At 41.2% G+C, this 22,099-nt stretch overlaps 1 protein-coding gene and 1 long non-coding RNA gene across 11 annotated transcripts in view; one reads left to right on the forward strand and one right to left on the reverse strand.

Annotated features, from left to right (window-relative positions):
• Positions 1–22,099, reverse strand: part of LOC122576900 (chromatin modification-related protein EAF1-like) — a 399,412-nt gene that overhangs the window by 367,897 nt on the left and 9,416 nt on the right. The window lies entirely within an intron of this gene.
• On the forward strand, positions 5,280–12,363 carry LOC122576903. Of its 2 annotated transcripts, none has more exons than XR_006319953.1 (3): positions 5,280–6,683; positions 8,456–8,693; positions 8,770–12,363. It is a non-coding gene; the product is annotated as an uncharacterized LOC122576903 (long non-coding RNA). The 2 variants fall into 2 exon arrangements; XR_006319952.1 differs by having other exon boundaries at positions 5,280–5,725; positions 5,804–6,683; positions 8,456–12,363.

Below are 22,099 nucleotides of genomic sequence, written 5' to 3' on the forward strand. Positions count from 1 at the left end.
AAAAGTTGGTTGTGTCAAGGCAGTGATTAAGTTCTGCCGGTTGGCAAACATGGAAATAGGGAATTCTACTTTTAAAAAGCTGAACTCGCGCGACTGACACTAGAAGTGAAAATCACTGGTCTTTAAAAAATACGTAATAATAGAATATTTTTATATTTATTGATTCATTTCTTATGGAAGCAATTCCAGGTTATGTAGTACATTTTTGCTATTCTTAGTCCATCTGGGACCATGATCCCTAAACGAAGGTTGGCGCATTTATAAAATTGTAGAACCAGTCGTTTTGACTGCCGTGGCATTTCTAGCGTTAGCATCTAATTTTCCTGATAACTGATATCGTCATATGGAATGATACGCGGTAAAAATTTGAAAAACGCGTGGCAAGTTGTAGAAAACGAGGAAACTGGTTCATTGGGGTTCCATAAACAGATTACAGGACTCCTGTACACTTTGACAAGTACCAGCCATTTTCACTAGCCTGATAAAAAATTATTTTCAGTTTGAGTACATAAATAACAAAATGAAATTCATTATATTATTCTTTTAGTTATCGTCGCGAAAGTCGTTGCATCATTGCGGAACAAAAATATAACACGAAGTAGGAATTTGAAAATAAAATTGTAAAACCAGTGTGGTAGTTGTAGCGTTAAACATCGTTCATCCCTGTAATACGAAAAATAATTCGACAATATTTGGCACACGATGGTGAACAGCAAAGTATCGTATTTTCTAAAGAAACTTTGCTGTTTTATTCCGTGCTTTCGCAAGATACAACTTTCGTGCCTGTGCATTAACGTCATTTTCATTAGAATCGTATTATTGGAAGAATTTAAATGGAACAACGATCAGATCGATTTCGATTCTTAAAACAGGCGTATACGGTATAGTAACAGCTTTAGCCCAGAAATTGGAATGAATTACATAGATGATTTTTATCTCACACAGCATAGACTTTTTATTTTCCATTCTTATCGCGAGAAACTAAAATCTCTGCTTCGGTTACGGCTCCTATATTTCTCCAACTTTCTTAATTCCAAAAATTGTTAGATAGATTCTTCTTGTAATGGATCCTAAAATAGATTGCTGTGTGCACTCTGCAGTCATTGAAATTTTATATTCCGTAGACTGTAATAAAATTCATTCTTTATACTTCGTTATACATCTCTATCCTACAGCTATTTAAATCCTTCGCGATTCATGAATTATGATAGGAACATTTTAGTTATAATTACATTTATTTATACGTTTATTATTGTTCCTTTTGTTCATCCAACTGTATGTAAATTCTTATAATATCCGATTAATCAGTTTGTCAATTTTTGCTAATCGAAGAATTTACGTAAAGTCAGACGAACGAAAGAAATAAAAGGGACGAGCGTAGAATTTTAAATTAAATTTTGAATGTTACTATTTCATTGTTGAATTAGCGTTAAATTGCCGACTAAAAATACTCGTACGTTACAGAGTATCTTTAATGGATGTAAAATATTTGCACAAACTTCTGCCAGATTACAAGCAACCTTCCCATTCTACCGTGAACCCTTTGGGAGACAAACAGTCCATATAACTGGAGTTCATGCAGTTTACTGATTTACTATCCGCGATTTCTCATTCAAATAATAAAACGTTCACATAGGCAAGGCAAAGAGATCGAATCAACAGGACTTTGGTTAGTCCGGAAGCCGACTAAGAAGTTGAATAAAAAATCCAGGATGCTGGAAACATACGAAATACGGAAGATGTTGAGATCTCTCAAATGGAATATCAGAAACGTTTATTTCCAAAAGATCGTCGATTCTGATTAATCGGCGATATTCTGTCGCAAGAAATTTTCGCCGGATTAAGAGAAGCTTCAAAAGTGCCGTTCTGAAAATGTCAAGTTTCCCCCTCGCATTTCCGCGTCCGATTAAAATTCCACAGATTTGAAATTCCTCCAGGTGCTTTAAGATATCGTCGCATCTAACGACCGATTAAAATCTCGAGGAATAAAATAGTTTGGAGCAATGGAACTAATTCTACGTTTAGCGAGTTTCGGGTTTAATTTCCGCGCGACAAAAGATTGCAATCGCAGAAATTTCCAAAATCTCGCACAAACGCGCCTCCGCTCTACGAAAATTCGTAGAAGCAAGATCTCTATCCGCTAAATTTTTCGTTTCTCGTAGAATCTAGGAGACGTCGTTCGCATAGTCCAGATGACTACGAGGCGCGGTCACCAGGTCCCCTTCGGCTCGTTCTGTCTAAAAATGAAGCAACTGGTCCTGCCACGTTCTGAAATAGACCGATTCCTAGGACAGCTCTAGACTACAGAATGCAGCATAGAGGCGGACATAGAACGAGAAAGGGAGAACAAAGTAAAAGAGAGAAAGACAGAGTGAGAGAGGAAGGTAGAGGGAAAGAGGAGGTGAAAAAGAAGGAGAAGAGGAGATTCACCGTTAGAATCGAAACGATACGCGACCACGGTGGTCCAGCGATACGATTCACACGATTTAGGGTCGTCGAAAGTGCTCGAAATTTCCATGGTCGCGCCTAACGTACGTACGCGACAGGATATTTCGATATTCTTTCGCAAGCGGCGACTTTTCGTTATCGTCCGTAAGAAAAGCCATTACAAGCGACCGGTTCTTCGAAACGAAACAAGAAGTGCAAGTTGCCGCGGATCGACCGGCCACAGGACGATACGACGAGGACAATTAGTAGCCTTGCGAGGATGTTGCTCGTTTGTTTCGGGATCGAGATAAGATTTAACATCTGAACTATGTATATATATATAACAGGTCGAATAACGCGTAAAAGCGGGTACAACGTGATTCCGTATGAAAAAATAAGAAAATAACGTGGAATAAAATTTTCTCGGTTTCGGCTTAGTTTTCGAGAAAATCGAGTTTGGAAACTGATGAGGTAAGCTCAAGTATATGAAATATACGAACATGGCTAATTACCGAGTGGATGCGAACAAACGAGCAATAGGATGTTATCGTAGAAGCGAAAACAAGCAGCAAATATAAAATCGAATTCTTCCGTTTGAGGATTTATTTTCGAGAAAATTCAGCTAGAACGTGTTGGCTTGAGAATCGATCTGGTACTTGCACGCGTATGATAAATTGTCAAATTTATTTTTTCGGAAGCAAGGCGTCTTGAGAAAAAATTCTATTCCACGTTCTCGCCTTATTTTTACGACGTAGGATGACGTGCTGTCTATCATTTAGTCCCGTCCGGTCCAGGTTTCGTCATGTTCGCGTATACTCGATAAATATTCAAAGACGATATTCTAGAGAATTAAGCCGACGATGGAAACACGTTATTCTATACCTTTTCCTTATTTTTCCACAAGGATAATTGCATATTAGTTGGTTCATTTATTCGCATAATAATAATTATTATTCGCTACATACGTTGTCAACCATTAATTGACCACAAATGGTGAACGAGACTTTGAACTTAACAGCCTGTATTTCATAAGAAAAATTCTACTCAAAAATCATTCGGATCTGTATCGATTCGCCTAGGTACTCGTCTTACTTTAAAAAATGATAACGATAATAATAATATAATAAAAAGAAAATGAAACGTTCCATTTCTATTGTCCTCGCAATTCACTTCGCCCCAATGAATTATTCAAAAGTTGTTTTAGTTGGTATAATTTGTCAGAAGTTAGTAATCTAGGATAACATTGAAATCCATTAACGCAAGACCTATGTCGGTCAGCTTTGCGCTGCTATCTGTACTAATTCATCTTATTGTTCGAAAAGTTACTTTTACCTGAGCAATCCATCATGTGGCAACCTCTCAGGTACCAACGTTTCAACGATGCGTCACTAGATCAATTGTAACAAAAATCTACGTCCCTCGTTGCGACATTACACGCTGTTCTTTTCAACTTATAATTTGGCAATTACGCGAAATTTGAGCCAGGTTTGACCCAGTCTGACGATCCGATCGATTAAATACGAGTGTCCACTTCAACTGCCTGAAAAATCCACAAAGAAAGGAGCGAAAGAAGCATCGAAATCCCAGGTGACCTGAAGTCGTAACTTGCCAATTATCAGAAGGAAATCAATTTTTAAATTCTGCATATTAAAAGAAAGACGCTGATGGTTTGACCTGGCCTGAGACCCAAACCGATAATCTAACCAATTAAACATGTATGTCGCTTAAAACCGGCTGAAAAATTCAGGAAAGAGGAAGATGCATCTAAACGAAGAGAAGACGAGAAAGCAGATCGACGACCTCGACTTGTAATCTGGAAATTGTTGGAACAAAAGGAATTTTGTAATTTTCTATACATCGAAAGAAAGAATCGACAGAAAAGGAAGATGCACCTAAACGTGAGACAAACGTGAACATCAACGATGCCATCCACGCGGTGCAAGGACCAAAATATCGAAAAGTAAATATAAGCTTTTCGACGAAAAAGATACCAGTGGCCTTGAGATCTCGAAAAAAGAACGCATGCTGGAAAGTGTGCAACTTTCTTCTAAGAAGCTTTTTATACGAAGAATGCAGATGTTCAAGCGATTCTGAGGATCCTAAAACTACCTCAAAAATCCGCAAAAGTAGCGATAGCCCAAGAATGATACGTGATAGCACGAAGGACCGAAATCCCAGGTGACCTCTGGGTGGAGACCTCTTTTCTGCTCGCACGGTGACGAGAGATGCACATGCGGACACGGTGTTTCTGGTTCACGGTCGAGTCACAAAGTGGCCGGTTTAACTTTTAAATGGAGTGCGAGGCGAGGCAGCGGCGGACCCGAGGAAGGGATAGGCAACAGAGAACGAAGCTACCAGGCACAGGGAAAACTGTGCAACTCGAACTCGGTGCAAGTAGGCATGGCTTCCTGTTGGCAGCCGATGCGTGACGCCCACACTAGTCATCTAGCTCCTTGCAAACGCGCCGGCAAAACCACCGGTCTCTGCCATTTCTCCTGTCCGCTCACGGGATCATCGAAGGCACGCTGACGCGTCATGAGATCGGTTCTTCGTCCACGCGTAACGCGTGTGCCGGTCTACGTCCTTTTTCTGTCGATGCTACATCCTCGTGAAAACGTATGGAACCGTTAACGATGGCGCACCATTTCCGTACGGTAGGTGCGGTTCAGCAACAGTCGTGCAACCGTTTTACTGTTAGACCAGGCCACCACGTTGTAATTATCAATCGTTCGCGTTTATTTTTCGCGGGCAAAAAACTGTTTCCTCCGATACGCGGCCGGCTACCTCGTCAGCCTGGAATTATTTCGAACCGCGATCCGCCGGTCAGATAATGTTTAATTTTAATTTTTAATTCGAACACGCCGGGTTCAGCGATGCTGCGCTCTCTCGACTGGAACGCACGCCAGCCCGTGAATCCAAGCAAATTGGAAATGTACTTTCGTACGGCGGAAGAGTCGTTCGGAGGACCGGGCTTGAAGCTTGTTGGTTCGGAAATGTTGCTTGGTTGCACGCGCAATGGTAGCTTGACGATTCCTTTCGGAGAATGGCACTCACGGACTTCGTATCGTTTCTTCTCCTGCAATTCTAATTTACACAGGTCTCTGCGAATAGATTACGTGCCGCTATGTTACGTGATCCATTGTCAGATATTTTTCCTTTATTTATTGATATTTGAACCTTTTTTCGACAGATTAGAATTACAGCAGGGCCGTAGAAGACGAGGGGCAATACGAGTAACCTAAGACGCATGTAGATCTTTGAAGGTTGATATTAATGCGGATTATCAGGATAAATGCAGGTAGTTGTACTATCGTGTATTGTAATTTAATTTTCTACTCTTTCCTCGTTTTTCCTCCAGCAATTATAACTTACACAGGTCTCTGTGAGGAGATTACGTGCCACTATATTACACTATACTACGTGATCGAATATCAGATATTCTCCAACAGATTATAATTACAACAGGGTTGTAGTAGATAACAGGTAATACGAGTAATATAAGACGCATGTAGATCTATACAGGTTGATATTAATGTGCATTATGAGGATAAATACAGGTGCTTGCATGTATAGCTAATAGAGTTTACGTTAAGTTATAATTATCATTATGCTTTAACGTGCATGTGTTTTTGTTTATGCGCACGTTTTACGATTATTGTCCTGATTTATTTCCTACGTGCAACTGCGAGTGACCGCAGAGCTGGAAGGCAGGTGAAAATAAACCATACGCGACACGACTATAATTGTAATTATGCATTATGTTCTTATGATCAATTTACTAGCATACTTTCTCAACTATTCTTCATACTGTGCTTCTTGTATCATCTATATAGTTGCGAGATTGTAGCTGCACATATTTTACAAGAACGAAACGCTGCATGCTTGTGTGCTACATTGTTATGCCACTTTGTGCTCGCTTATCTGCTATATTTCTTACACTATACATTTACAACATTACATAACGCGTCGTTGCCCTTGTAGCGGCACATGAGTCGACGGAAGACTCACACTCTTTCGTGTCTTGGAATACCAACGTTGTTTTCGTTTGCTACATGTCATCACCGTTGTTTTCGTTCGGCAACCGGAGTTACATTTGAACTTCTCATAATAACAATGGTCGATATAAATAGACGAACGTGTTCTCTATGACAGTCATTGTAGCGAGTCAGATAGTCGAGCAGAGGAGCGTATAGTTGGACAGTACAGTTGAGCGAGCAGCGACTAGGACATACACCATCTCTGCACTTGTACTTAGGGTGATTTTAATATAATTGACTGTTATCATTTTATCACTCGTCTCTTTAATAAGCCAACCAACACGTTTAATATCCATCTCATTGTTATACAATTTTTAAGGAATTGAACGAGATTACAGGGCTACTACGATACGTTTGCACGATAAGATATTTGCATGAATGAAATACAAATTGCAGAATTTGTTAATTCATTTAGCTCTCTGCCTCGATCATTTGCACTTGGTTTATTTCAATATGCATTTTCACTGGAAATTTGATGGATCCTTTGGAGGGAGAAATATTTTATTCGATATCCTAGTTAGTGGCCGGTTAACCGAATTTCTGCGGATTAAATTCACTTATCTAAACGTGAACTCCTATTATTTGAATGAGAAATTGTAGGTAGCAGGCAGAGTCAGTAAACTTTCATTATACGAACTCTAGTTACAACGAACAGCATAACCGAACGAATTATTCTCGAATATATCAAGCCACTGGCGAATAACGAAACGCTACTGATTTCAAACAATTGAATTTTACTTTATTAATTTTCATAGCAAAAGGAAATAATTCGTAGAAAACTCATGATTATTGCTTTGGCTATGTTCTTCGCTATAATGAAATCTATATATCGTTATAATATAATAATAATAATGATAAATAATGAAAGTATTAGAATGTTCATATTTAGAGATATACATACAAGAAAATTTGGAAATTTACGTAGAAATTACAAGACATTTGTCGCATTCTGTATAGACAATTACACGTTTCAATTTCATATTTAGAAATATTTGACACGTTGCATTGATGAGCCTCGATATTTAGCAATAATTATACGTTTAAATTATTTATTTAAAAATACAATGCAAATTGGAAAATTTACGTAGAAATTACAAGACATCTGTCGCATTCTGTACAGACAATTACACGTTTCAATTTCATATTTAGAAATATTTGAAACGTTGCATTGATGAGCCTCGATATTTAGCAATAATTATATGTTTAAATTATTTATTTAAAAATGCAATGCAAATTGGAAAATTTACGTAGAAATTANCAAGACATTTGTCGCATTCTGTACAGACAATTACACGTTTCAATTTCATATTTAGAAATATTTGAAACGTTGCATTGATGAGCCTCGATATTTAGCAATAATTATACGTTTAAATTATTTATTTAAAAATGCAATGCAAATTGGAAAATTTACGTAGAAATTACAAGACATTTGTCGCATTCTGTACAGACAATTACACATTTAAAATGTATAGATACAGGTTGGAAATAAATTCAAGAACGAACGTAAAAGGCACAAGTTGCCTGTTGTAAACGTACAATGAACGCGAGTCCCAAGATTATTTAAACAATTTAATATACGTTACATTAACAAGCCTCAACGTTTAGAACCAATTAAGGCAACTATTTTAAGGCTCCATACTACTCTTTTATCAGACATATGATCACAGTAAACGGCTTGTAAGTTTCATACACATTTGCAAATTGCTTTCAAATTCTATCGCTATAATCACGACGCTCGTTACACAGAACGAAATTGAAAAGAAATGAAATTTGAAAAAGCTTTGTATAATACGCATAATAGGAAATTGTATAATAACGATAAATAATACGTATAATAATATCCCATGGTAGAGGTTGGAACACGTTCGCGAGTCACCGCGTGAATTCATGCAAACGTTGCTTCCTATGTTCCGATAAATAAAATCCTAATATCTGCGAATTATCGCCATATTATTCAAATTACAGTGAATAAAAAGTAATGACATTATTAGGAACAGGTTGGAAGCGATGAGTATCGTGTGGAACAGAGAGCCGCGTGTTTTGAAAATTGGCCGGAAGTGGCGGCGCCTCGGCACCTTCGAGCGAGAACGCGAGGAAAGAGCATAACGCGAGGGCAGAAGCCGTGGGAGAAAAGCAGGATGAAACGAGTGGCCGACCTTGAAACGTATCGTACGAGTTCCGTGTAAATGGACGATCTGTGCCCGGCCGAGCCAAATAAGCGGTTTCGAGGTATCGATTTTAATTTAACATTAACGAGCTCGTTCATTAAACTTTTGATAATGCATTGCTCGATAAATTTCGCCAGGTGAACTCTCGCCCTCGTAACAAATACGCGGGGTCACTATTACGCGCCAGCTATAATTATAAAATACTTTTCGAAACGCGGGAATATTTCCGCTACAACTTTTCCGCGTTAACCTCGAGAACAACGGAATTAAATTCTCGTTAACCCCGCGGATACAGCTCGATCAATTAATCCCGATTAATAAAAGAATGATAGAGGAAAACGAGCGTTTTAATCGATAAATTTCATTGACCAGAATCGCCGCGAAAAATTGAACGATCGATGAGATAAGTCGCCACGGTGTAAATCACTGCCATTGGAAATCGTTATCGGACAAAAATAAGAAATGTGCTCGAGTGCGTGTGAATTTAAAGAAACGTAATTTTAAACGTAGAACAGAGAACAACGCGTGGAACTATGGTAAAGAAGGTCGCAGGAGAAACTGCGAATCGCTTCGACTATAAAATAAATGTATTAATTATTTCGTGGATAAGAAATGGAATTTATCCAATGAAATTTTCAACGACAAATAAACGAACGCAGTGCTTCGAAAAAAGTAACTGGACCTCGCTTCGATTATGGATTCCATCGGCGTTAATTGCGCGCCAGATATTTCTCACAACGACAAGAAGTAACATTAATGGAAATAAAATTGCACGTATAAATGTATAAATAATCTGGCTAATATATAAAGCGAAAAACTTGGCGTCGACCGTGGACTCAGTCGGCTAACGATCAAATCGGTGAACCGTTTTGCACCTCGTATTCACGCGCAATGGCCCGTTCGTGAGACCGACGACACCGGAAGTCGTCGACCATTCGTACGACAAGGTGGAGACTCGTGGAAAGTTAACGAGCGTGCCACGACGTCGCTCCATCTCCTCGCGTAGATTTATCGTGTTCCGATTTACAACGCAATTCGCGCTCACGCGCCTGCAATAATAAACATTGTTATTTCGCGAGCAGCGATAGCAACAATAATGGTAGAAACAGCAACAGCAATAATAACACTTTGAATTTCACGAGCGATGGTATTAACAATTACGATGGTAAAAATAACGATGATCGTCGTAACGGACAACTGATAACTTGTGTGTAACGAGCGTGGTTATTGTAATTGCGAAATAAAGATTGTGAATATGAAGAAATTGCAAGTGGCGTTCGACGATGATTTCGTCAAATTTATTCAATTTAGATAAGTTCCGTATAGTTGCGATATTTTCATTCGATGATAAACAGCAGCGCGTACGTAATCTTGCAAGATAAATCCATCGAAATCTCACGTTTATCGCTATGATTTATAAGCGAAAATAAATTGGATAACTTAGTTCTCTTTCTTACTCGTTACGCATCGATTTTCCATATCGATCTTGTAGTTTCAAGTATGACAGATTATTCTAATTTTAATCGCCACTTAATCTATCATTAAGTAGCTTAAACTTTCATAACAAGTTGAGCCGAGATTAAACGTGACATTGAATACGATAACATATTTCTAAGTATTAGTTAAGTACTAGTTAAATGCCACATTCTTATGATTAACGTACAACTTCTGAAAATGTACGCCAGGTCCTTTCTCCTGCCTGTGAAGCTCAAAAATAAATAGAGCCACACACACACTCACACACGCATGTGTATATATGTCGGGTTATCATTAGAGTTAGGGGTGTACAATGAATCTTCCCGTGAATTGGCCATCGTTGTTATGTACCATAAATGACATCTTACTGATACGAATGTAATTACTACGGAGTTTAACAAGTAATAGCGATGATGAGATAATCGAGATGTCGATGACAATGAATTTAGGTTCGATGAGGAATGCACGGTCAACGGGACGACGAACGCGATTTCTGCCACGGCCTAAGTCGAACTCCACCTGCCGATCCACGATTCGGCTGTGTCTCAACGTACTTGTCCCCGGTGCAAGTAGAGCTTATCCGACTGAAGCTCAGTCCAAGTGGAACTGCCCCTGTATACTCCTCTCCGTACCTCTCTGCACCGCTCGGGTCGATCTTTGTTTTTAAGGAGAGCTATTTAATTACTCCATACGTCTGTTAGGTACACGTCCTTCCCGTGACCGTGGCTACGTTCAGCGACCCGTTATGTCACTTCGAGCCCAAGCCCACAGTCGTAAATCTCGGGCACCCGTGCTCGGATTAAATCATAAACAACTATTCCTCAGTTTTATCATTTAAGTACAGCTATGATAAAAAGTGTGGGCTAAAGTATCGGGGACCTTGCGAAACGTTCGCAAAGAAAGGCCCCGATGTCCTTTCATCCCCGACATATATAATCTGCAAAATTGTTATCATTCGCTGAAATCTGGCAATTTTTTATCCGTAGAATTACAACGTGACGAAACTGATCTCGTTAGATATTCCTACAAGCCGCTTGAAAATTTCATTTTGCAGCGGAAATATCGACCATAAAACTCGCAGCGATCATGCACTTTTTTGCTCCATCGCGTGAATAATATAACCTCGTGGAATATCAAGCCTTTGTTTTCTCAAATCACGCGTGAATATCGTTTCGTAGCGCTAGTTAAACGTTGCAGCGAAAACCACAGCCAATGAAATACGTAAAGCACAGCGTGTACTCGCGCGTCCAATAAACTGTATGTAAAACTGCTGTACGTGGCGCGTTATTTATTTCGCACGATTATAGACGTAATTGCACGGTGGTAAATACGAGCACTTGTTGGAAAAGCAAAGAAGCGGTTGGCGCGGCTCTGTGCAAAGGGGCAGAAAAGAAAGCGATACTCGACCACCACTTGCAGGGGCAACCTTGAAACGCTTCAGAGAAGCTTCACCGTGAAAAAGTCACGGGAACGTTGCACGGGGTTAACTGGACGAAGAGAAAAGTAATTATTACTATACAATGCAGGAATCTTTGATCTCTTTGGATAGGAAACCGTAAGAGCGAGGTAAAACTGCACGCCAAAGTATTTGCAGATTTGGCATGGCTTTTATGTTCGTATCGCGTGCTTTATGTTAAACACTTTGAAATTTCATTATGACTGGCTTGATCGTATTGCTAAAGTTTGAAAACAATGTAAAAATGTAGAAACTGCGAGGTACTTGTTGCAAATGTATATTTGATAAAAATTAGTGTAATTATTAGTCTTAAGCAGCTCGTGACAGATTAATGAAAGTTGAAAATATTCGTGAAAGGTTTGTAGAAGCGAGCCAATGTTTATCCTGAGGGCTGATATTATATTCCATTGTAGCTTTCAGGTTCTTCTTTTCGGATTAATCGGCAGTTCTTTTGTACGTGTGATTTATGTAAGCGAGAGTGTTTGCCATTAGAAGCTCTTGCTTCTTTCGGATTTCTCTTATATTGTTTACCATGAATTAAATCAAGTAAATTAATTATTATGGAAAAGAAAGAAGAAAATAGACCTACGGTCTTAAGTACACGGATCTGTGCGGGTTTCTCGTGCTTGTGGAAAAGCAGCGACACGCGATCTTCGACAGACGCGTCGCCGTGTAAAGAGAACGTTGCAAAGTAACATTGAGCGCCATCATCGTGGCGAAACAAAGCGGCTCCGCGGCACAAAGACTATTTCATCCGCCTGTGAAGAAATGTCAAACACGTCGGTTGTCGGGCCGGGCTAAAGGCAACTGGAAAACGAAAGGGTAAGATAGAGAAAAATCGCGGTCTGTGTATTCATAGACGCGGCTCGAAGGAGACAGTGGCGGAAGAAAAACGGAAGGTGGAGGAGGAAGCGAAACGTGAGAAGCCGAGGAGGAAAGGGAAAGCGAAGGAAATGAAATAATCTGACGGCACAAAGCAGACAAGAAGGATCACTCGAGGTGACTCGACTCTCGAAAAGTTTGAACTTGCAACGAAAACTCTTTAACCAGGCTAAAACGACGAATGTAGAAAAAGAGAAAGCAGAGTAAATTTCAATTTCCACGGCGCAACATCGTGTCTCTTTGTCGAATGTTCGAAAGAGGATTCGGAACAGCGTTATCGCGTTTCGTTTAAAAACAAAGCAAGAGGAGAAAGAAAAGCGGATCGGTGTTTCACCTCGCCTTTCTCCGCTAATTACAAAATTAAAGGACCAAAGAGACTGCTTGCGCCGGATGAATGAAACCCCTAATTTACCGGGGAACAGTCGCTTCAAGGTTACAAACGCTTGAAACGGAAACGCGGCGGTAAAAGCTGCGCTGAATGCTCCGTGCATCGCGGAGGGGGAGGGGTGAAGCGTAAAAAGCACGGCGACGGCGTCATCGTCGCCGTAAGGAGAGAAAAACCGGGAGAACAGAGAATTAAAATAGCGAACAAGATACAAAACCCGCGTGGATGAAGGGAACGAAAAGGGAGGAGAACCAGTGACACGGTACCGGGAAAAGAAACGAAACGATCGTGATACGCGTCTAGCGAAAGGGGTGACGCGAGTAAAAGCGGCCACAGCGAGCAGCAAAGAGGAACAGAGATGAGCGAGGAGAGAAGAAGAGATAGGAAGATACATTGGAAAGTGAAAAATAAAAGCCTCCTTCAGCCGCCTAATTATTTTAATTTGCATCGGATAATGAACGCTGCAATTAAAAATAATAAAAAAGACCTGTTCACCCCTCGCGTCCCACGTTCCCTGCCCGCGATGTGCAAAGAGAATGTAAACACGGATGAACGAAGGCTGACAACCAGCCAGAGAAGAGAGGGGAAAAGGAAACGGGAGAAAAAGGTGGAACGAAACGAGGCGAAAATCGGGGTGACATCGAGTCTGCCTGGGTCCTGCGTGATAGGGTTAATGAGTCAACGGGTCAATTACACGGCGTCGATTGTAAAGCGCGTTCAACGAAATACAGCGGAGTCTCGGTTGTCCGATTGCCATTTAGCCGAAGTTCCGTATTGCTGTACGAGGTGCTTTGAATTTTATCGTAACTTCACTTTGCTTCCTTTTTGCAATTTTTTCACGAAAAGTACGAAAGCGTAAATAGTGGAATATTTGCGGAAGCAGTTGATCAAACTTCCGACTACCATCCATAACGAATTAAATTAAAATAGCCGTACGATATTACGCGATAAAAATGTTTTCTATGATTTCATTGCACGATTTACGAACACCGTTTACCGTTTTCCGTACATGTGCCAGATAAGTGGCATGCACAACACGCGGAATAATCGAGGTGCCAGTGCGAAGACAAAAAAGGAAAATAAAAGAAAGAGAAAGATTGGACGTGTTGAAATTGTTCTTTGGTCATCGGCGATCGAACGGCTCACTTCGCCGATGTTCTCGTTACCTATAGGAACGACGAACACCTTGAAGCGCAATCTCGTAGAAAGGATTTCTTTCCTTAATTTCAATATGAGCTTTCTTCCGCCAGCTACGGCACGATAATGGGCGAAACGAAAGAAACGTTAATTCCATTGGCCTAATCCGATGTTATCGATGAGAATAAAAAGCCCGCCGAGTGACTTTGCCGCGGTAGAATTTCTCGGCGAGCACCGCGCTTCTTCTCTTTCTCGCGTGCCCCGTCCCCAACCGCCCAGATCCTCGAATAATTGTGATTCTAAAATGTAGTCAGTCTTTCGCGAGTATCTTCAGAAAATGCACGCCTTCTCATACTCTATTAAGAATATTATTTCCTTCCGTGGAATCGTTCTCCCGCCATCACTGCCCGAGGACGCGAAAGACCAGAGTGGAAGAAGCATCCCCCGGTTCAACTTCCATCCAACCACGTGCGTCTCTCTCTCTCTCTTGCTCCCTGCGGCACCGTTTCCATCCTTCTTCCAGCCTCTTTCTTCTCGTTTCACCTGTTTTTCCTCGCCTTAGCCGATCTCTGTCGCGCTCACGACCGGCGCAAGCCAGCCTCGATCTTTTCCTCTTCTGCCTCTGTCCCGTGTTCTTTGCCACCCTCGTTTGCTCCTTCTCTCTCTCTCTCTCTCTCGCTCTCTTTCTTCATTTTTCTCTCCGTCTGTTTCCCTTCGGCTCGCCCTAGCCGCCCTCGTGCGCCCGGTGCACACGCGGAAGGGGAAATTTTCTCTCCTCGAGTTTTCTCCTCTGCTCGCTAAGCTCCGCTGATATTACCCGACGAGGAAATTTCGCGATATTCCTTGGCGAGAGATTTATAGAAAAATTAATTATGCAACTTGGAATCCTCTTGCCTCGGACGGCCGGTTTGCACGCGAGCCGAGAAGAGAAGGCGAAAGCGAAGCAGCCGGTAGACGCGCCACGCGTGCACACTTCGAATCGCCGATCCTCTCGCGTTTCTATCGATTTTCCTACGTTTCAGTCGTTGACCGCCTGAGTAGCAGGCAACGCGACAAAACGCTTCCGCGTCACGAATCCTTTTTTCGCGGCCGTCGTATCGATCTCTTGGAAAAATAAAAACGCGCTGTCTAATGCTTAGTCTTACGTGTATTAACCCCGTTGATGATGGATAGTCTCGCGTGAAAGAGAAGAATGAAAAGCCGAATGAAAGACCACAGCAGCTACCGATCCTACGAAAAGAACGCGTCACTTGGATCTCTCACGTGTTTGTTCGTTCAAGTACGATCAGCGTTTCTTGCGTTCCAGGTGTCTTGAACGAAAATATAAATTCATGAGAATAAGCACCAGTTGATGTATTAATCGTTGGCGGGGTAAGATCAAGATTATCAGAGAATTAATTTAGACGAAGCTAATGAATCTAGGGCCAAGGTAGAGATAAGGTTTGTGTAATAATGTTTATAGAGCAGCTGATATTATATGTGTTATGTATGTACAGGTCGTACACGTGCGTTTGGGTTACGATCTTATTAAATAAAATAAAACGTGTATATAAATATGGATTTTATTATATTTATATTTTGTAATACTGCACGATGTGCGGTATTTGTATGGAAGCGAATGTAGTAATCCCGTAGGGAAGGCAATAAAAATTATTATAAATTTAGAACGAAATATATTTCCATAAGTTTTTATTCGAAAATAGCGTTCGATATTTTTCGCTACTTGCACGTTCATAAACTTTAATATCCTTCGATGATTTAGGTATCCGCCAAACAACACGTCACGGTTTTTCTAATTGTTCGCGTAGAGTTTCACTAAAAATTTGCGAGACATTTTTACAAGGCAAGCAGATATCAACGAAACGATAAGAACCGCCAGATCTATAACTGGCACGATCACGACATATTCACGCAACTATAAATTCCCTCGATTCTAAACACATCGAGCATCGTGTATTTATCTCGAACATGTTCAAAGATCTGTTAAAACAATCAATGTCCGATTCTCATGCTTAGAACCGATACGCGCAAGAAAGAAGGCGGAGATCTCGCTAGAGCCAGGCGAATTATGCGTTGGAAGATAAAAGCTGGCATAAAAGCCTGACATAAATAATCAACAACGAAGGTGCGCAAATTACGCACATTGTTTTATAGGACAAGAATTTTCTTCGAATTGTATCTTTTAGATTAAACGAGATACACCGAAGGAGGATAAGCCTCGTACGTGTGTCATAGTTATTTCCAAATTATTTTAGTCATTTATGGAATTATCAGGCGTTTGTTCTCGCCTAAATCGTACAGGCATTGCAAGGGAACAATCAATTTATTACAAAGCTACCAGGGACGGCCGGAATCTTTCAACAGGCAGACGAATCGATTAAATTGCAGGGATAAAAGCTGCAAATTACAAAAGCACCGGTACTTTACTTACTCGTTTATGTGTCGAATTTTATATCGTTCTAGGAACACAGCATAAAATTATTACGGACACCGTGTGGGAAGTTTTCTAGAAACTGACGCTCCGATTGTATTAACAAAATGGGGAAAGCAGGAGAAGTCTCGTGCTAAAATCGCTTAAACAGGGAAAGCTGGTCTGCAAACAGGATCCATTGAAAGGGAATAAGTTGCGGAGTTATTTCGGCTCAGGTAGAAATCTTTCTGGAAACGCACGAAGCACGCCGACTCCGCCAAACTGAAACCTACAAGTGGCACGAAAACTCGCGATTAATAACAATTTATGTGGCAAATTCAGCGCTGTCGTACGAACGACACGCGTTAACAATCGAGCCGCTGTAGACCTATCGGAGAAACGACACGCCTTTCTAGAAGCAGCGTGCCAACCACCTCGATTCTACCGATAAAACCTGAAACTCGTGCAGAGAAACACGTGATCAATAATTTACATAGCAGATAGTTCATTCATATGGCAGATTCCGCGATATTCTGCGTACGGTGTAGAAACGAGACACGTGAGCAGGCTGCTGCCAAGTCCTAAGGGAACGTTACCGAACAGGAGACACGGCAAATGGCAGATTGGCGAGCACCGGCGAAGACTCTGCCCGGTAATGAGATGAACGAGCACGCGGATCGCGGGAATTTCAAGAAAGATACAGGATAAACCTCGACAATGCGGAAAATTACAAGGAGCCGTTCCACGCGGATAACAACGCCGCCGGTGGAACCCTAAATGCCCGGGCCCTTTTCCGCTGACGAGGTTGCCTAGTTATTGCCCCGGAGAAGATGCGCCCGATGCATAGATTACGCGCGGCATGAGACGCGCTCGTACGTGATGCGCCGCAATTTCGGGCAAACGGGTTTATTCTAATACGACGTCGTTCAGACACGCCAGACGAAATTAGTCCAACGTTCGTAAACGCCGAGCCCCCGAGAGAATTTACAAGAGTTACAAGACTCGCTCTCCTTCCGGATAATAAGGAACTTTATCCTCTCGCAGACTTTCATTGCGCACGCCCTTCGCTTACGACGTTTGCGCGAGAACGTGTCCTGGTTGACACGTGGAAGAGCAGACAGGTTTTTCATCCTTTGTTTTCTATTTATTTTTCTTTTCCTTTCTTCCTTTTTGGTGATTCCTTTGGCGAAGATTTTCAGGGTTTTATCAGGGTTCGTTTAAGTTGCTCGTTTGGTAAGCTTTCTTGAAAGTTGAAAGAAGACACCTTAGCTCGAATCAATTTTCAGGGGATTTTGACGAGTTTGTTCGCGTTGACGGATTACGAATTTAGTCTCGCGCTTGTTCTACGAAGGAGGATTGTGGATTTCACTTGGAAGCTAATGAGAAATTGGTCGGATATGTTCACCTTCGAGTTTTTCAAATGTTGTTGAAATGCTCTACGATGATCTTACTTTTAGATCCTGATCGACCGAAGTAGTTGGTAGATCATCTCTTCCTTCTCTATATTATCTTCTATTCCGCTCGATGCTCCTCCGTTTTTCTGCCCTCTTTGTGCTCTGTTCCTTCTAAAATTTCCATAAAGTGATTTTTCCACTCTTCTTCGCTTATTTCTTCATCTATACCCTCTCTTCTTCTTCTGTATTTATTTACGTGTTTCCACGCTTCTTGTTCTCTTTTGATCTTCTTGGTTTTCTCCATTTCTTCTTCTCCGGTTCTTTTCTTCCTTTGTTTGCACCACTGTTTCGATGCCTTTTCTTCCTCTATGAGCGCTTCTCTACTGCATTTTCCTTTCACAAACTTTGTCATCATCCTCCTCATCTCTCTCTACCTCTCTCTCCACTCCTCGTCGTGCCACACTTTCCCTACCATGCCCCATCTCCTTATCTTCACTTTCTTCTTCCACACTGCTTCGTTTATCTTCTTTTTCATTTCTCTCCACATTTCCTCTAGTGTTCCTCCATTGCATTCCAAGTATTTTTCCACACTCTCGTTTGTCTCTTCTTCTCTTCCTCATTTCCTCGTAATTCTATTTCTAACGGTAAGTGGTGCGACTCTGTTCTTCTTCCTACTTTCATGTCAATTATTTCTTCTGATCGGCCGAAATAGACCGATCAAAAATTACCCTCGTCCAACCTATCCGACCTTTTGAAACATTCACGCAATTTCGATTTGGAAGCGCCACTTCTAACTACCCCGTTTCTTTTATATCTCAGCCATCGAATTCCATTTATATTCGTCAATGGCAAGTAAATGATTTATCGAGCGATTTATACACGATCATATAGCAGCATGAGGCGAGCAACTTTTCCCTATCGTTCAATTAATTACTCGATAAATATCCATTGCCTCGGACGTTGGACTAACAGCCTGAGCAATTATTACGAGCTATATACGAAATTAAAGACGTCGTAATTGTTAGTTAGAAACGTTTCGTATCGATAAATTCATCGGATCACGCTATTCCATTAACATCATCTCGCCAGCCGAAATTAGCATCTGCAGGCTATTTCATACGCTGAACCGGGTAATACGCGATGGTATGTATCAACGACGTTTTACGCTGTAACGTTAGCTCAAGAGATGCGCATCGATAGAGAGAAAGTGACACGGATATGGCAGAAGCTGACGGGCCCGTTTCGCCACAAATTAGCGTCGTAAACGCGCGCCTTGATATTTCATTTGCAACAATGTTGCGTGAAATGAACGCGCAGGAAAGGCGCTTCGAACGTGTGCTCGTATCTGCTTAAGCTCGATGGCTTACCAAACAGCGAAATAATTCGTAAAGTTCACGCAAAGGAAGGGAGCATCGGGTCCAAGGTAGTTGACTCTAAGCAATTGACAAGACGATGAAACGAATAAATTCCCTAATACCAGGAAAAGTCCAACTATTGATGAGCTTATCGAGCAACGAAGCAACGTGTGAAAGTTAGATAAGGAAAAAGCTCATGTGCAGAAGATTTTCAATTGGAACGAGTCGGCCAATTAATAGGACGATAAAGAAGCAGACTTCTGTACTTCCGTAGTTTCGTAATTCCGGGCTCGAAATAGTAACGGGTTTATCAAGCAGCGAAATAATGTGTCAAAGTTACGTAAACGAAGAAAATTGCTATGTCGAAGAGATTGTCAATTCTAACGACGAGTCGAGTCTAGCCAATTAATAGGATGAAAAAACGCGAACAAGTTTGTGCAGCTTGTACCGTTCGTATTTCCGTAATTGCGTGCTGCGACTGTTAACGAGTGAAATAATATAGGAAGGTTATGCGAATAAAGAAATTGCTATACGCAAGATATTCTTCGAGTCGACTGTGGTCAATTTTAATAGGATGACAGATGGTGAAGAAATTCGCGCCTTGACCAATGGGTTTTTAATCCAGTCGCTAAGTATTCTTCGGGTGTGAGAGATCACGTTCGACCCGTTTGTCAGCATCTCGCCTATATCAATTTATTGTATCGAGAAATAATATGATTTAATTTCTTTTTTTTTTTAATAAATAATTTTTTCTTCTTCCCTCTGTTACAAATAACGTAAGATGTTTGCCAAGTAGCATTGTCTACCAGCCGTTTTGAACAGTAAATTTTCGATAAAATCTATTCGCATGCCATTTGCTGAACCTACGACGGATCGCGCGCGGTCATAGGGACCAGTCTGAAGAAGTTAAACAATCTAACAGCAAAGTGGAATAACATGATAATCGAATCGTTTAAATTCAGCAAAATTGAGATTGCGAGATGGAGTGAAAGGTTGCGCCGATGGAAAATTAACGGCGGATGAATTACAGCGACGAAAAGCGCGGGAAAACGCGAGCATCCGGAAACTTGGTAGTGGAGAAAAAAAATTGAGTAACACAGATTAAAGGCGGAGACTGGATTCTCGTTGTAGTCGTACCACGTCGACGGTGCTTAAAAAGCGCCCCCTCGGCGCCGCGCGAGAATACAAACGCGACAAAAAACTCCCCCTCGAGAAGCTCCTCGGGATTCCCAACAGTCGCCCTAAAACCGACCACCCTAAAAGGGCATCCCTCCGCCCTTCTAACTTCCTGCCTGGCCGTCACTGCTGCTTTACCGACGTAGGGGACCCGATCGAGGAAACTTTTCCATAGAACAGGCTACCTTCGTCCGATGTCACGTGATCCAGCCGGTCGAAGGGTAGAACCGGCTTCTTGCAAAAATTACGCTACCCTTTTCCTTCTTCGGTTCGTTCCGCTTTATTTAGTTGCCAGCTATCAGCGAGTTAGCTTCGGCGTCTTTACAGTCTTTCGAAATTAATTCGAAGGAAGAATATCGTTATCTTTCGTTATTCACGATGAGAAAAGTTGTACGAGTACGGCAGAGAGTTAGATGGGAAGGGTGGACGATATTATTGGCAGAAAATTGAGGAGTTAAAGTAGCCTCTATGAAAATTTAAAGGTTTCCTCCTTTTTCCTTTTTCTTTCTTTTGCTTTCTTTTCCAGAGATCCCGCGGTCTCGTCGCCTTACATCAACCGCTCGTTGTTCCTTAATTAAATTGACTTTTTGACTACGATGCAATTACCGCGTCGTGAATAAAGCCGGAAAGAAAATTCTCTGACCCAGAAAGCGTTCCTGAAAAATTGCCGCGGTTAAGCATGACGAAGAACCGCGATTTCTTTTCTTTTCTGTAATCTTTTCCTTTTTTCCCACCCACTCCCGCCCTCCTCCTCTTTTCCGCTTCTTTTTTTCTTCACGCTGTTTTCGCAGATTAAAAGTAAATTTCGGATTTACGCGTGCCCACCGGCATCCGGAAACCGCTTGATCCGAATATTACGGTCGGATTAATGAGAATTTACGATAACAGATCTGACTGTAAAAATCGATCGCGATTCTAGCTATCGTACCGGTTCCACTCGAAATGGAGAGTGAAATGCCCGCTTTGAATTATTTCCATTGGCTCTTTGATAAACGCTGGCGACCTCAGCTTCGAAAAATAAGAGAAAAGAAACTAAGGCTGAATGTTACGTAAGTGAAAACTGCTTGGCGAGTATGTAATTCCTGCTAAATTACAAGTTTCTTCTCGGTTCTTTTTTTAAATCCAACATATACGCTGGATATTAACATTTCTTTTTAAGCAGCAACGTCCCGTGTTACGATCGATAAAGTATTTTCGGCACACGCGTATATCTGAAATTGGACCGGCCGCATTTCGTATTCATTGCGTGGAATGAGCATTAATGGGGAAAAAATAATAATTCATCAAAAGTGCGGACAGGTTTTTCGTGCTAACGACCTCCAGTCACGAATCGAGCATTCCTGCGTAATGAATCAAGATGGTGACACAAAGTGGTGCCACCCTACTGACCCTAATGCGTACGATCGCGTTGAAAAGAATAAAACGCCGGAAAGAAGGAGACAAAGAGCTGTATAACAATTGGCAAATGTTCTATTACTCTTCGATATTTCTATATAAAAGACAAAAATATACAGCTAAATGAGAAGATTTCCTAGTGTCGTGAAAAATGCGATAACCGAGGCAGACTGGCAGGAAAATAATTAGCTGATAAAAATTGTTGCAGAATAACACGGTAAGATGAGATCGTGCAGTTTTTGATACGAAACAGATAAGAAAAAGTTATTTACAAAAGATATTTGTTGGAGTTCTAGGAAAATAGTGAATTAGCAATTGTGTACACGTATTGATTCACACAATCTTCTGATCTACATCCCATTAAAGTTATCTGGGGTAAATTAAACGGGAAGCTGATAACA

The sequence above is a fragment of the Bombus pyrosoma genome, linkage group LG17 (genome assembly GCF_014825855.1).
Source record: "Bombus pyrosoma isolate SC7728 linkage group LG17, ASM1482585v1, whole genome shotgun sequence".
NCBI lineage: Eukaryota > Metazoa > Arthropoda > Insecta > Hymenoptera > Apidae > Bombus > Bombus pyrosoma.